The 13,243-nt window shown below is 32.1% G+C and overlaps 2 protein-coding genes across 6 annotated transcripts in view; one reads left to right on the top strand and one right to left on the bottom strand.

The window, feature by feature from the left end:
- Window positions 1–13,243, top strand: part of LOC106884418 (activating signal cointegrator 1 complex subunit 3) — a 493,492-nt gene that overhangs the window by 396,890 nt on the left and 83,359 nt on the right. The gene's annotated exons all lie outside the window — the stretch shown is intronic.
- The window catches only part of LOC106884421 (uncharacterized), a 35,268-nt gene that overhangs the window by 19,167 nt on the left and 2,858 nt on the right, over window positions 1–13,243 (bottom strand). The gene's annotated exons all lie outside the window — the stretch shown is intronic.

The following is a 13,243-nucleotide window of genomic DNA, read 5'->3' on the forward strand; positions in this document are numbered from 1 at the left end:
ATCGACCCCAGTGCATAACTGGTACTTATTTAATCAACCCTGAAAGGATGAAAGGCAAAGTCGACCTCGGCGGAATTTGAACTCAGAACGTAGCAGCAGATGAAATACCGCTAAGCATTTCGCCCGGCGTGCTAACGTTTCTGCCAGCTCGCTGCCTTTCTACATGCACAATATTATGAAAGAAAAAATTGTTCTTGCACTTCACAGCCCAGCATTTCTACTGAGATCCATGCTTCAATGAGTCTGGCTTCTCTACAGACAGTTATAGATCAGCAGTGTAAATGATTTACCATTTTGTCTCTTACCACCAGCTATGCAGCTCATTTATTTGCCCCAGTATGGCGACTCACTTATTGGCCTCAATATTACAATTCACTTAGCTTCACCATGACAGCTTTTTCCAGTGATATAGCTCAATTATCAGTCACATGTATAAAAGCAATTCAGCTTGCTTTATTCCAATCATTACAACGATCCCACTTATCCAACAGCTTTGCAGCCCACTTATTGACCATGATCCTGTAGCTCAATTCATATTACACACCCCATATATTCCCCCCCCCCTTTGTTTTTGCAAGTACATTACTGTTACAAAGCATTTGTAGTTTACATGGCCATCACAGCTCATGATTACACATCCATTTTCATCTATCACAACAACCAAATCTTTACTTCAAACAGAATTTCTTCATTCAGCTAGTCTTAATATGAGACACCTGCTTAACTGAATAAATACCAGAAGCAGTAAATTATTTCTGCCATTTCCTGTAAAAGTATATCTGTTTTCTGGCCTTTTTTATGTGGCTCTAAAATGAGGATCTGTGATTCCCATAAATCCTGTATAAGATATTTTCTACATACAAATTATTTAATGAACATTGACAGATGAACATATGTGTATAAGTATTTCTATGAGTATTTTTATGTATCTTTTTGATGATTATGTCCAGTTAAAATCTGTATTCACTATCCTACTGAGCTAGTACTTACTACAGGTTAGTTACTATGTAATTATAGCATATGTACTGTTGTTTTTTATATCACTGTCTGTGATGAGTATCCCATGACTATAGAGCAGACAGACCCATAGAGTACTAGTGGAAAAAAAATGTAGAAATAGACTCTTGTATGTATATGTATGTGTACATACATATGTATATAAAAAAATTTTATAGTCTTTTCTGAGTAACAACACAACATTCTTCTACATACAGATTAAATGCTATGAACTGTTAAACTGTTTTCGCTCTAATTCATTTCCAATATTCATCTTATTAAAATCAACATACATCTGTCCTACTGTAAGAGGTTATGGAATAATTGCTATTCTTAATATTTCGTTAATATCCATAATAATTTTAGAATAAATTATAAAGATTTTAATGCACAGTTCTCAGTAAATGCTTATAAGTAGTAACTTCAGTATGCATTGTTTAGTTAAGCTCTGGAACTGTGAACCAACAAACCACTTGGTTAATCCAAGAAAATCATTATACGACAACTAAGCAGTGCAATGAATGATGTCCAGCTGTTGCAATTTCTCCATCTGTGTTTATTGTGGAATCTGATTAACTACGATAGAGGTAGAAGATTTTGAAAGAAAACAATGGGAAAGGTGATGTTGATGTGAAATCTGATTAAAGAAAACACTAGGCTGACTGTCTTATTTCTAAAATGCTTTCTTTGATCACAAAAGCTGCTGCATTAGCAAGGGTTTGTCTTAATAAAACCTATTCTTGGCTAAGAAATATTTAAAGCAAATTTTAAGTTATTGTTACTGAGAAGATAATGTTGTTGTTTCTGATTAGCTGCTATGTCGCTGATATGATCAAATGGATTTAATAGTAATAAGTTACATTAGTATTGTTTGAAGCACAGAATTAAGAAGTGTTTGGTATGGTGGGGGGGGTTGTAAATCATATAGAGATTAATTGCTATTGTTAAATTAGATTATTATTTCCTTTCAATTTTAAGTGTTGGAATGATGCAGTACTGTCATGATAGCTTATTTTCAATCTTTAATCTTCACTACTCTATCTTATTTTTTTCTTTTTAACTACATAAATGCGACTCCTTTTGTAAATACCTCTATAATACATTCTATTTTTTGTCTTTGTTAAATGCTTATAATATATAATGTGAAAGAATCATCATTATATATATATATATATATATACACACACACATGCACACAAATATACAAACACATTCACATAAGCATACAGCAAGTGTGTTCTACTTATAGACTGGAGATTGCATTTAGTTGAAGAAAACTAGAAGAAGCTCATCGTGTGTGTGTGTGTGCACGCATGCGTGTGTGTATGAGTTTGTGTCTCCTTGTCTTGACAGCGCATGATAGTTGTAAATGAGTGTCACTGTCATACAAGCAATATCATTCATTTCCAATATTGTGCAAAAACATGTCTGGCCATTAGGAAATATCACCTTGCTTGGAAACAGTTGAGGGTTGGTGACAAGAAGGGCATCTAGCTGTAGAAAAATCTGCCCAATTGATGGGTTCTAGTGGAAATAGGTTACAGAAAACAAACTTTGGAGATTGCTTAATGTTAAAAGTATAAACAGGAAAAGTTGAGAGTATGGCATTAATGTAGTTTGAACATGATATAAATAAGGGATATATAAAAAATGTCAGTGGAAATGGTGAGGTCTAATAATGTATAGTGCTGGAAACCCTTGAGTTATGAGTTGTTTCTGAGAATTAATAAAGGGTGCAAAAGAACCTTTCTTTGTAAGAATTGCCACAACAGAATTTAGCTTAGAACTCAGAAGTTATTCATTAATTTTGTTCTTTTTTTTTTTAACTGTTTTGTTTCTCTAATAAATTTAATTATTGCTTACTAATAAATTAGTTCAGGATCCAATATCACCCCATGCAATTTGAAACTTAAATGCCATTCTATGAATTTTGCTGAGCTATACTAAAAAAGAAATTCCCTAAATATAAGCACGTGCACTATTATATACATGATCATAGACACATGCACACTACACATACTCTCTCTCTCTCTCTCTTTCACACACACACACACACACATCATTAGCAGCAGCAGCAACTATATTCCAAATAATTAAGAATGATTTCTTGAAGTTAAATTCAGCCATATCCTACCAAACATTACCCAAATATTAATATTCTAATCCATCCATTAAAATCAAAAAATCTGTGTTCCACTACTTATAAGCATTCCAGCAAACTTATTGTGCTGGTAAATTTTTAAAAGAAATGTTACATCTCCTTGTACATTCATAATATACATACATGACCACCAACATTCTAAAAGAAAAGTTTCATTTATCTTCCTTGATAACTTGTGATTTTACAAATTAGGTTACATTCTGAAACTGAATATTTATGCAGAAGAAAGTTTAATGTAAACGTGAGAAAGTTATTATTTCATATAAAGTGAATTTATTAGCAGTGAAGTATGACTAATTGCTTTTATGAATCAAGCTGAAGGCCAAGTAAACTAAATATTTCTAACAATCCTTGAATCTATCTCTGGCCAGTATCAATGCCAAGTCAAGCTCAAAAGGCTTTTGATAGATAGATCAGTGAGAATAATATGTGGCTACAACTTCCTTCATCTAATTAAGAGGTAGAGAATGAATAATCTCAAGTGAAACCCTGGCATTAAATGTGCTTCTGTATGTTTATTCTGATATTTTTATTGATTTCTTACTTAGTGGAATGGAAATGAGCATATGGTGTCTTGATTGCTTTCTAAAGGGAAATGGCTACTAATAGCAGTCAAAACTAGATTATAGACACAGTTTGCTATTGTTCTCTAGAAACCTACCTTCATTCTGTAGTTGTTGCTTGAAGGAGCTTCAAGTAATTATCATTACATTATTGATGATATTTAAGAATATACATAACTCAGCAATGTGGAGCATTCTATCAATGCAAATTAATTTGCATAATTCAAACTAATGGTGATTATGCATTGTATATATAACATTTTAGATTTGTAATATAAAGTGCTATCATTTGATTAAAAGAAATAGGACGGAAGTATTACAAAAATTATCTGATAATTATGAAATGGGAAAAAATAATTTTAGATTTTAATGGGGGTTTTTTCCTCAAATACACCAATATACTTAATGTAATAGAATAACTTCCTTATCAAATTAATTTTATTTACTCAAGTATTTTTGTAGTCTATGCTGATGGAATAGTTCACTAAAATAACTATATTTTTTTCTTTTAGACTTAATTTTCTTTTCTTATGCTATAGCATAGACTCCAGATTCAGATTATATTGTTAGTGTAAAATTACACAAACCTTTAGAAGTGACTGTAACTTACATATATTAGAAATTGATTAGGGAAGAAACAAAGGTAATGAAATTAATAAATATTATTGTTATTAATTAGTCTGTTTGTATACTCTTTCAACTACTTCACCTGAATTGATACCACCTGGTTATGGTTTTTATCCAAAAGATCCATTCCACAATACATGCTGTACCTAGTCATTCGGCTGGCTACCCTCTTGTGCTGTTTGGTCAGAGCTGACTGGGGCTATACAACATCAATAACAACCTACTACACATGATTTTTTTTTTTGTTTTTGTGTATTTCAATTCATATTCAATACAAGCTATACAGCTGATAGATCCCTCTCTAATTAGATTACTCATCAACCAATGAGCCAGATTGTATTAGGAAGTACCTCTGTCCCATTTAAAGAAAAACATATGCTGTATTATCAGTTAACAAAGTCATGAAGGTGTCAGATATTTATTTTACATGGTATACTACTTGCAAACTAGTTACTTTCTATAATAATAACATAGAGTTACAGTTTTGGAGTATTTTTTAGGGTGTTTTTTTTCTCTCAACCTTTAATAGAATTGTTTGTTTGTTATACATTATCAAATTAAAACTAGTCTCACCATGTTTGGTCATAAAACTGGTTGCAAGTTACCATATGGATGCCTGTTGTCAATGCTTAAATAGTTACTTTCCAGTTTGTTGCTGCTCTGGTTGTTGTTTAGCACCAGGATTCCAGCTATAACCAGTCTTTCTTTTTTCATATAAAGGACTACGTTGTCCAGTGTATAGCTTCCTGTGTAAGACTGTAGGATGGAGATTTGGTTGTTATTTCTAGCAACATCGAAGTTCCCTCATTGGAGTACTTTCCTATATATTTTCTCTATCACTAGCTTCTCATTTGCTTTGTTCATGCTTCAGGGTACCTCTGCATTAAAAAAAAAAATCTCTGACACTTTGACACTTGAAGTATTAGAAATAGCTGCCAGATCTCCCTCAGTTACACTCCACCATTTTATAGAAAGCAGGGCACATTGGACAGTGTAGTTCCTGATATCAAAAAATAAGATGATGGATTCATGGCTGAAATGCATTTGATCAGAAGATTACTTAATGAGAGCTAACCTGAGGACTAAACAACCTTTAACACCAACATTTGTATTCTTAACTAACCATAGTGAATTTTGTCTCCTTTACTCTATTCTATGGTGCCTGTCACCTTCCTGTATGTGGTGCCTGTCACCTTCCTGTATGTGGTGCTTGTCACCTTTGTGTATAATAACATTTGCCAATCCATTTTACTGAACTTACATACTGTTTTAGATCATGCACAATGAACTTGTAATCTGAATAAGACTGTAAACTGCAACCCTGAGGCTTCAGCTTTTTCTGCAATAGCTCTTTGCAGTTACAAGATTAGAGTTACATGACTAAAGCTAAATGATGATAACTGCAACTTGCTGTGAGATTAGAAAGTCCTTACACTAAACACACTACATGACTCTATGCTAACAATACACATCATCACAGAATTGATAAAAATGATATTGCAGAAATAAACAGGGATGGTAATTTCTATATAAGGCTAGAGAATATTTTTTGAGTTTCATTCAGCATGGTTTCAGCTGAAGAGAAGATAATCAATAAGAATAATTGATTTATTTTCAAATACTATATACCTGTTTACCTCAGCTACGCGTGTATGTATACTGTCCCATATTAACAGCAGTTCAAAATGACAAATCAAATATAGGAAAACCAGAAAGATTCATAAGAATATGTAATTGTGTGTGTGTGTGTGTGTGTGTATATATACATGTATGTATATGTGTATATACATGCATATATACACACACAAGCGTGTGTATATATATATATATATATATATATATATATATATGAGTGTATGTATTTATATATGTATACAACTCATCAGAAAAAGTAGTCAAAAGCGCATGAACAGTAGATAGAATATGCACAAGGATTGAACACTGAATGAGTCGTTTTAAAAAAGGGAGTGGAGGGTATCAGATGTACTGTCATTGAATTTCTGAAAGTATGAAAGTTATGAAGGATGTAGTGTCCCAATAGCTAACAACTGATGGGGGTAGTTTATTCCACGCTTCAACAATTCTGAGCATGAAAAAATGTTTTTGAAAGTAATGGGTGTTGTGTTGTTTTTTTGATTTCGTAAGCATGTCCAGACATACAGAATTTGTGTGCATGTGTGTGTATATATATGTATGTGTGTGTGTGTGTATTTATAACAATATACATACATACATACATACATACATACATACATACATACATACATACATACATACAAGGTGGTGCTGGAAAGTTCTTGGCATTAAGGGTTTTACAAAAGGCTTGGTTGAAGGCTCAACCTTCTGAGTTCTTTTACAGGGCTTAGAAAAACTGAATGACCACTGCTATAGGTGTGAATCTGAGACAGGAATATGTTCAATAAAATCATAATTAACTGGTCCTCCTGTATTTTCTTTTACCCAAAGCCAGGAACTTTTCAGCACTTCCTCATACATATTTATATATATATTTGTAACAATGAAGTCAAGCCAAGTGATGATATTTTGAAAGCATTTAATGTTTCAGACTTTGCATAATATATAATAGGAAATACATCATTCTACATAAGACCTTCAGTTAATGCATTTTAAAATATTTTAAAATGTATTAACTTAAGAAGGTTTTGTGTAAGGAGGTGTATTTCCTATCATATATTATAGACAAATCTGAAACAGACATATTAAATGCTTTCAAATTATCGTTACTTGCTTTGACTTCATTTTTACAAATTATATGCCTTGATGCAAGCTCAAACTAGCTTCTTCTGACTTCATTTATGCAAACACTCTAATAAGGATTTTGGTAGTTTGTTGTACCTTGCTTGAGACAACAATTCTGATATTGTGCATTGCAAACACAAAATTACTCTGTGCGTGTGTGTGTGTGTGTGTGTGTGTGTGTACTGACATACATATAATAATCAACTGTTGTTGATTTATTCATGTTTCCATGACTTAACAGTTCAACAAAAGAAGTCAATAGAATAAAAAATTAGTACTGGGGTCAATTGTCCTACTAAAACTCTTCAAGGTGGTGCCCCAGCACGACTACAGTCCAATGACTGAAACAAGTAAAAGATAAAAGATATGTGAAATAATCTTTCTCGTTATTCATTTCTTAATTGACTACTAATTAAATGATATTTAGAAAACAATGCCTGATAAACCTTGACACACAGCATGGTTAAAAAAAACACTTCTAATTATTTCTTGTGTTATTTGCTAATATCTGCCTGTGCATGTGAGGATCATTATATCTGATAATTATATTTTCACTCACCAACACCCTGTCCATGTTGAATTAAAATAATTCGGTTCTGCTTCTCAGTTTTCAAAAATTAAAATTACTGATATCTCTTATGATTTACTTTCTACAATCTTATATTCGGTTTTTCTCCTTTTATCTGTATTTAAATATTTTGTTTCACTGAAGTTATTCTTTGAAATCAATAGGCTGCTGTTGACTCTTATGAGATTTAGATTAAGGTTGATATTCACTCTTACTCTCTCACCTTCTAACTTTTTATTTCTTTTCTAACACTTATCTTTTTTCTTTGTGCCTTGAATCATGTGACTTACAACAGGTGTAAGTTAATTCAAACCTATCGCTTGTCTTTTTTGGTTATACTGGGTAACCTAGTCTTTTCACTAAAGAAAAACAATCATGCAAGACATTCTGTTTGTTTATCACTTGACTGATCAACCCAAGCTGCGCTGCTTAATCTACTGAGTTATTTGATCTGTTTAGTGGAACATTAAGTGTAGGAGGAAAAAGAGAGAAAAACATCGCAAATTAGGTGAAATGTACTCATACAATAGCTACATATTTATACTTCATTACTTTAAAAAATAAACAAATGAAAGAAAAAGAATACAGATTTTAAAAAACAAGAACAATCACATAATACATGCACATCCTGAAAAGAAATTCAGATATCAATATGTAAAAACTGACCATTTCCAGAGTTTAAATGGATAAAGATCATAAGTGTACAGTTAAAAAAAAATTTGTTGCTCTAAAATTATAGAAAGCAATAAAGGAACTAATTTAACTGCCTTGTTTTATAAGACCCTATTTAAATGAAGTAATTATCTATTGCAACACATTATTTCTGATCAATTCATTTGCTATATATACCTGAGGACATAGCTTAAATTTTGCATTATTTCAAAGGATTTTTGCATGTTGCATTAATGCAGATGTGTAAGTAATTTATTTATTAAATATAATAATATAAATTATTTACAAACTTTTAAATTACAAAACAATTTGTCGTGATATTAGAATTTTCTTATTGTTAAGTAAAATTTCATCAAACTATTTCTCAATCATTTATGACTTTGCACGTGTGTGTGTGTGTGTGTGTGTGTTGGACCACTGAACTCAATATGTTTTTTTTCATTCTCTCTCTATTTATTTCCTCTTATTCCTTTCTGTCAAAGAGCCTAGGCTCGAAACATAAAAGACATTTCCATTTTTCCCAAGCGTCTAACTAATACACCTGCTTGTTGTTTCTATACCTGTCTTCATCTTTGTTTTTCTATAAATTTGAACAATATATATATATATTAGTGAGGAAATACATATTTTCCTATACCAGCATGGCTTAGAGGTGGGTAGGATTTTAACAGCTAGATGTTCGTACTGTGACTGACCCTTACCTGCTTTTCCTGTAAGAGATTTTTTATTCCAGAAGAATTTGAAAGTGCAGAGCAAAGAGATGATTTGTTGACAGGAAATATTAACAAATATCACCCTTTGTAGCCATAGCTCAGTACACACATGCATACACATGCTTCTAATTTTTGTCTACCATTATTCCCTCACAAAGCATTGGGCAGCCCAGGGCCATAATAGAGAATGCTTGTCCAAGGTGCCACACAGTTTAACTGAACTCAAAGCCACTTGGTTGGAGAAGTAAACGTCTTAATCAAACAGCTATGCTTACACCTATATATACCTTTGCTCTGTGTGGGGGGGGGGGAGAGTGCAAAGACCTAAATGGTCCTTTTAACAAAAGAAAGTTAAGCAGCATCTAATACTTAATCTTAAGTTAGAGTAACTAATTGTAGCTAAACACCACTAAAATAATGGTCCTTTTATTGGTATTTTCCCAATAACTAAATGCTGGCAACACACCAACAATATAACTGCTTTTCATATTACATTGGTTTTCTTTTTCAACCTGAAATATTAAAAATGTCTATTAATTTGTTGGTATTGGAATGTATATAAAAAATATGTGCTGTATTTATATATATTTTATATGCGCATGCACACATACACACACACACGTGTGTGTATGTGTATGTATATATATATATATATATATATATATTTAAAGCATCCCCTTCAAGTATATCACTGTCTTGACTGAATTATTTCAATTAAAGTGATATAGGAATCTTTGACAAATGTTAACTTTTTAAATAATGTATTTGGCACATAACATTTGCTTATTATTTATTATTCAGATTACTAATTATGTTTATTAAAATTGAACCACATTAGATTTCTGTTTTATCGAAACTATTTAATGGTGAGATGGGGGGACAAGTTTTTGTTCAGAATTTTGGTTATAATCAGTCTCTCATGTCAAAAGGTTTTACATAAGATCAGTGATTGGTAAATAGGAGGATTTGCATTTTGTGTTTCGTAGAACACTAACTTTGGTAATATTTTCAAAAAACATTAAGCCAGCAGCATACATTATCAGAGGCAGACTCCTCTAATATCAGCTGCAATTTTTTTTTGCTTCATTTTTATTTACTGTCATAAAGGATATTGAAATGATACCATTAGTCTAATAAGCTAATAAAAAAAGACACACTCTCTCATAATATAACTAATATAAATACAACTTGTTTGATTATTCTGTTTATTGAACATAAAATAAATTAGTTTAAATACTAATTTTATTTGCTTTCTTTTTTTAAAAAAAAAGTTCTGCATTTTGTGAGTTGTAAATAAAATATAATGAAGTTTATCCTGATTTAAATATCAATGTAATGTGTCATTATATCAAAATATATTTCCTACAGTTTTAATTTAAAACAAGGAAAATAACATAAGCTTTGAAGTAGAGATCGAATTTTTGTAATCTTTCACATAAATTCCTATGATGTTTGTTCTTGAAAGATTGCTTCTTCACACCTTTTTTTTATTTTTATTTATTTATTTTTTTTTTTGTTAGAATAATATAATTAACATATTTGTACATTGATTTCTAAATTCTAGATCAATAATTTTATTTTTATCAATTTGAAGTTAAATCTCAAAACAGGAATAAGTTGAATATAATTGACAGTATATTTAGTATTAGTGAACAGAGAAACTAGCTAAAGCATAAGTATTAATATATCTTAATCTCAGGGCAGAAAGTCTCAACTTCCTGTAGCCCCAACCATCTCCATGTTTTGCAAAAAATAAATAAATAAAAACAGATAATTTTAATCAACCAGAAGCTAATTCAGTGGAGTGATTTATTATCCATATCTTTCTATACTATCCCATTCTCCCCGACACCTTCTTTTATAGAACTTACTAAAGATCACAAGAAACTATGTAACAAAAAAATATTGGACTTTAGTGCATCATCAGACATGTTTCTGCTTACTGAAGGCAATCTACCTGCAAAAGTTTTTTTTTGTTTTGTTTTTGTTTTTGAAAATGGATTTAAAATATAAGTATTGTACTTGTTTAAATATTTTATTGCTAAGTAAAATTACGACCTCCTCCCCCACTAAACACCTGGTGCATCCTTGTGAGCTCACAATACTTATACTATGCCACTATTGTCTAGGTTAGTGCTCTGCAACCGGTATGCTGCAGTACTCTTGGTGTACCGCGAAACGATGCTAGGTGTGCCTCAGTATAACCTGAATATAATTTTTTTTTCCCTATACTTTGTTATATTTTTAGTTCAGGTGTGCCACCGAATTTTTAAAAGAATATAAGTGTACTGCAAGAGAAAAACGTTTGTGGAGCACTGGTCTAGGTTAAGAACCACTACTTCAAATAATAGGACATATTTTGGTCTAACTCTAAGTTCAAATCCTGCTGAGTGGTCAGATTTGCTTTTCTTTCTTCTGGGGCCAATAAAATAAAATACCAGTCAAGTACACATTTGAATTCAATTGATAAAACTCACACCCAAACTTTCTGGCCTTGTGTCAATCAGTGAAGCTCAATGAGTCTAGGTGTTTTCTGTTGGACCAACTAATATTGATTTCTTATATACAAAGCTTAATATTTATTGACAGAGATGGATTATTTTATGACATTTCTATTTCTCTCAAAAAAACATGAACATTGTTTATTTATAGAAGTGAAATAGTTACCACCGATAATTAAAGTCAGTTTTCAAATTCAGCTCATTAGGAACTTATCTCTATAACACTTGTCTTGAATGAATAATTATTGGCCTTGATGAAAATTAATTACCATTTTCACTTCACTCATATAAGCAGTGAGAAATGAAAAACATTCTTATAACACATTTTTGTGTTAAAAAGAAGATAAATCTGATTGTTTCAAAATGAACACACACAGATGCATACATAATCTTTTAACCATTTACTTGTTTCAGTCATTGTGGCCATGCTGGGGCACCACCTTGAGGAATTTTAGTCAAGCAAATCGACCCCAGTACTTATTTTCTTCTTAAGCCTGCTATTTATTCTATCAGTCTCTTTTGCTGATCCAGTAAGTTACAGGGACATAAGCACACCAACACCGGTTGTCAAGTAGTGCATAGGGATAAAGACATACACACACATACATATATACAATGGTCTTCTTTCAGTTTTCCATTTATCAAAATCCATTCACATGGCTTTGGTCAGCCCAAGGCTATAGTGGAAGACACTAGGTGCCACACAGCGGGACTGAACCTGGAACCATATGGTTGGGAAGCAAACTACTTACCACTCAGCCATGCCTGCACCTATGCACGCACACACACATATAAATAGATAGATAGATATATAAAGTTGTGGGTAATATGATGTCAAATGACATTAGATAATAGGTACACACAATGAGTGCTAAGGTCAAATTTGTGCCTAAACTCCAGTGTTAAGTGCATATAGGTATAAATATATTATAAATTGATCTGATACCTGTTGACTGCCTGTTTAGGCTTTTCATCTATTCATATCATTTATCTTTCACTTCAGTCATTAGACTGTGGTCATGCTGGGGCACCATCTTTATGAATTTTAGTCAAACAAATTGACCCTAGTACTTATCCTATTGGCCTTTTTTGCTGAACTGCTAAGTTACAGGGATGCAGATGCACTAAGACTGGTTGTCAAGTGGGGTGGAGTTATAAATACACACACAGACACACACACACACACATATGATAGCTTTCTTTCAGTCTCTGTCTACCAAATCAATCTGCAAGGCTTCAGGTGGCCCAAGGTACCACACAATGGGACTGAACCCAGAACCAAGTGGTTAGGAAGCATACTTCTTACTACACAGCCACAAATTATTTGAATTCTTTCCACAAAGAAGGAGCTAGTTTCTAATAAAGAAATGCAGAAACTATTCCAGAAACGGAATTTGGATAACTATTACAAATGAATGTTACAAGATGAAATTTAGGAAAATTTGGCATGTTTTTAGTGTTCTGCTTACAGACTGTATTGTAAATTGCCTAATAGATGGTGACCTTCTTCACCTGAAAATCCTAGCTTTTCCAGATTGTCTCTTAAACATTTATTAACATCACCCAGCATACGAGTAATTATTTATCCATACGAAAATGCATGATCCTGAGATTGCTGCCCATAAATATATTCCTTCTCATGGAATTTCGAGGAAATGGTCATGTGTATACCAATGTATAGT

This window comes from Octopus bimaculoides, chromosome 1, assembly GCF_001194135.2.
Source record: "Octopus bimaculoides isolate UCB-OBI-ISO-001 chromosome 1, ASM119413v2, whole genome shotgun sequence".
Lineage (NCBI taxonomy): Eukaryota > Metazoa > Mollusca > Cephalopoda > Octopoda > Octopodidae > Octopus > Octopus bimaculoides.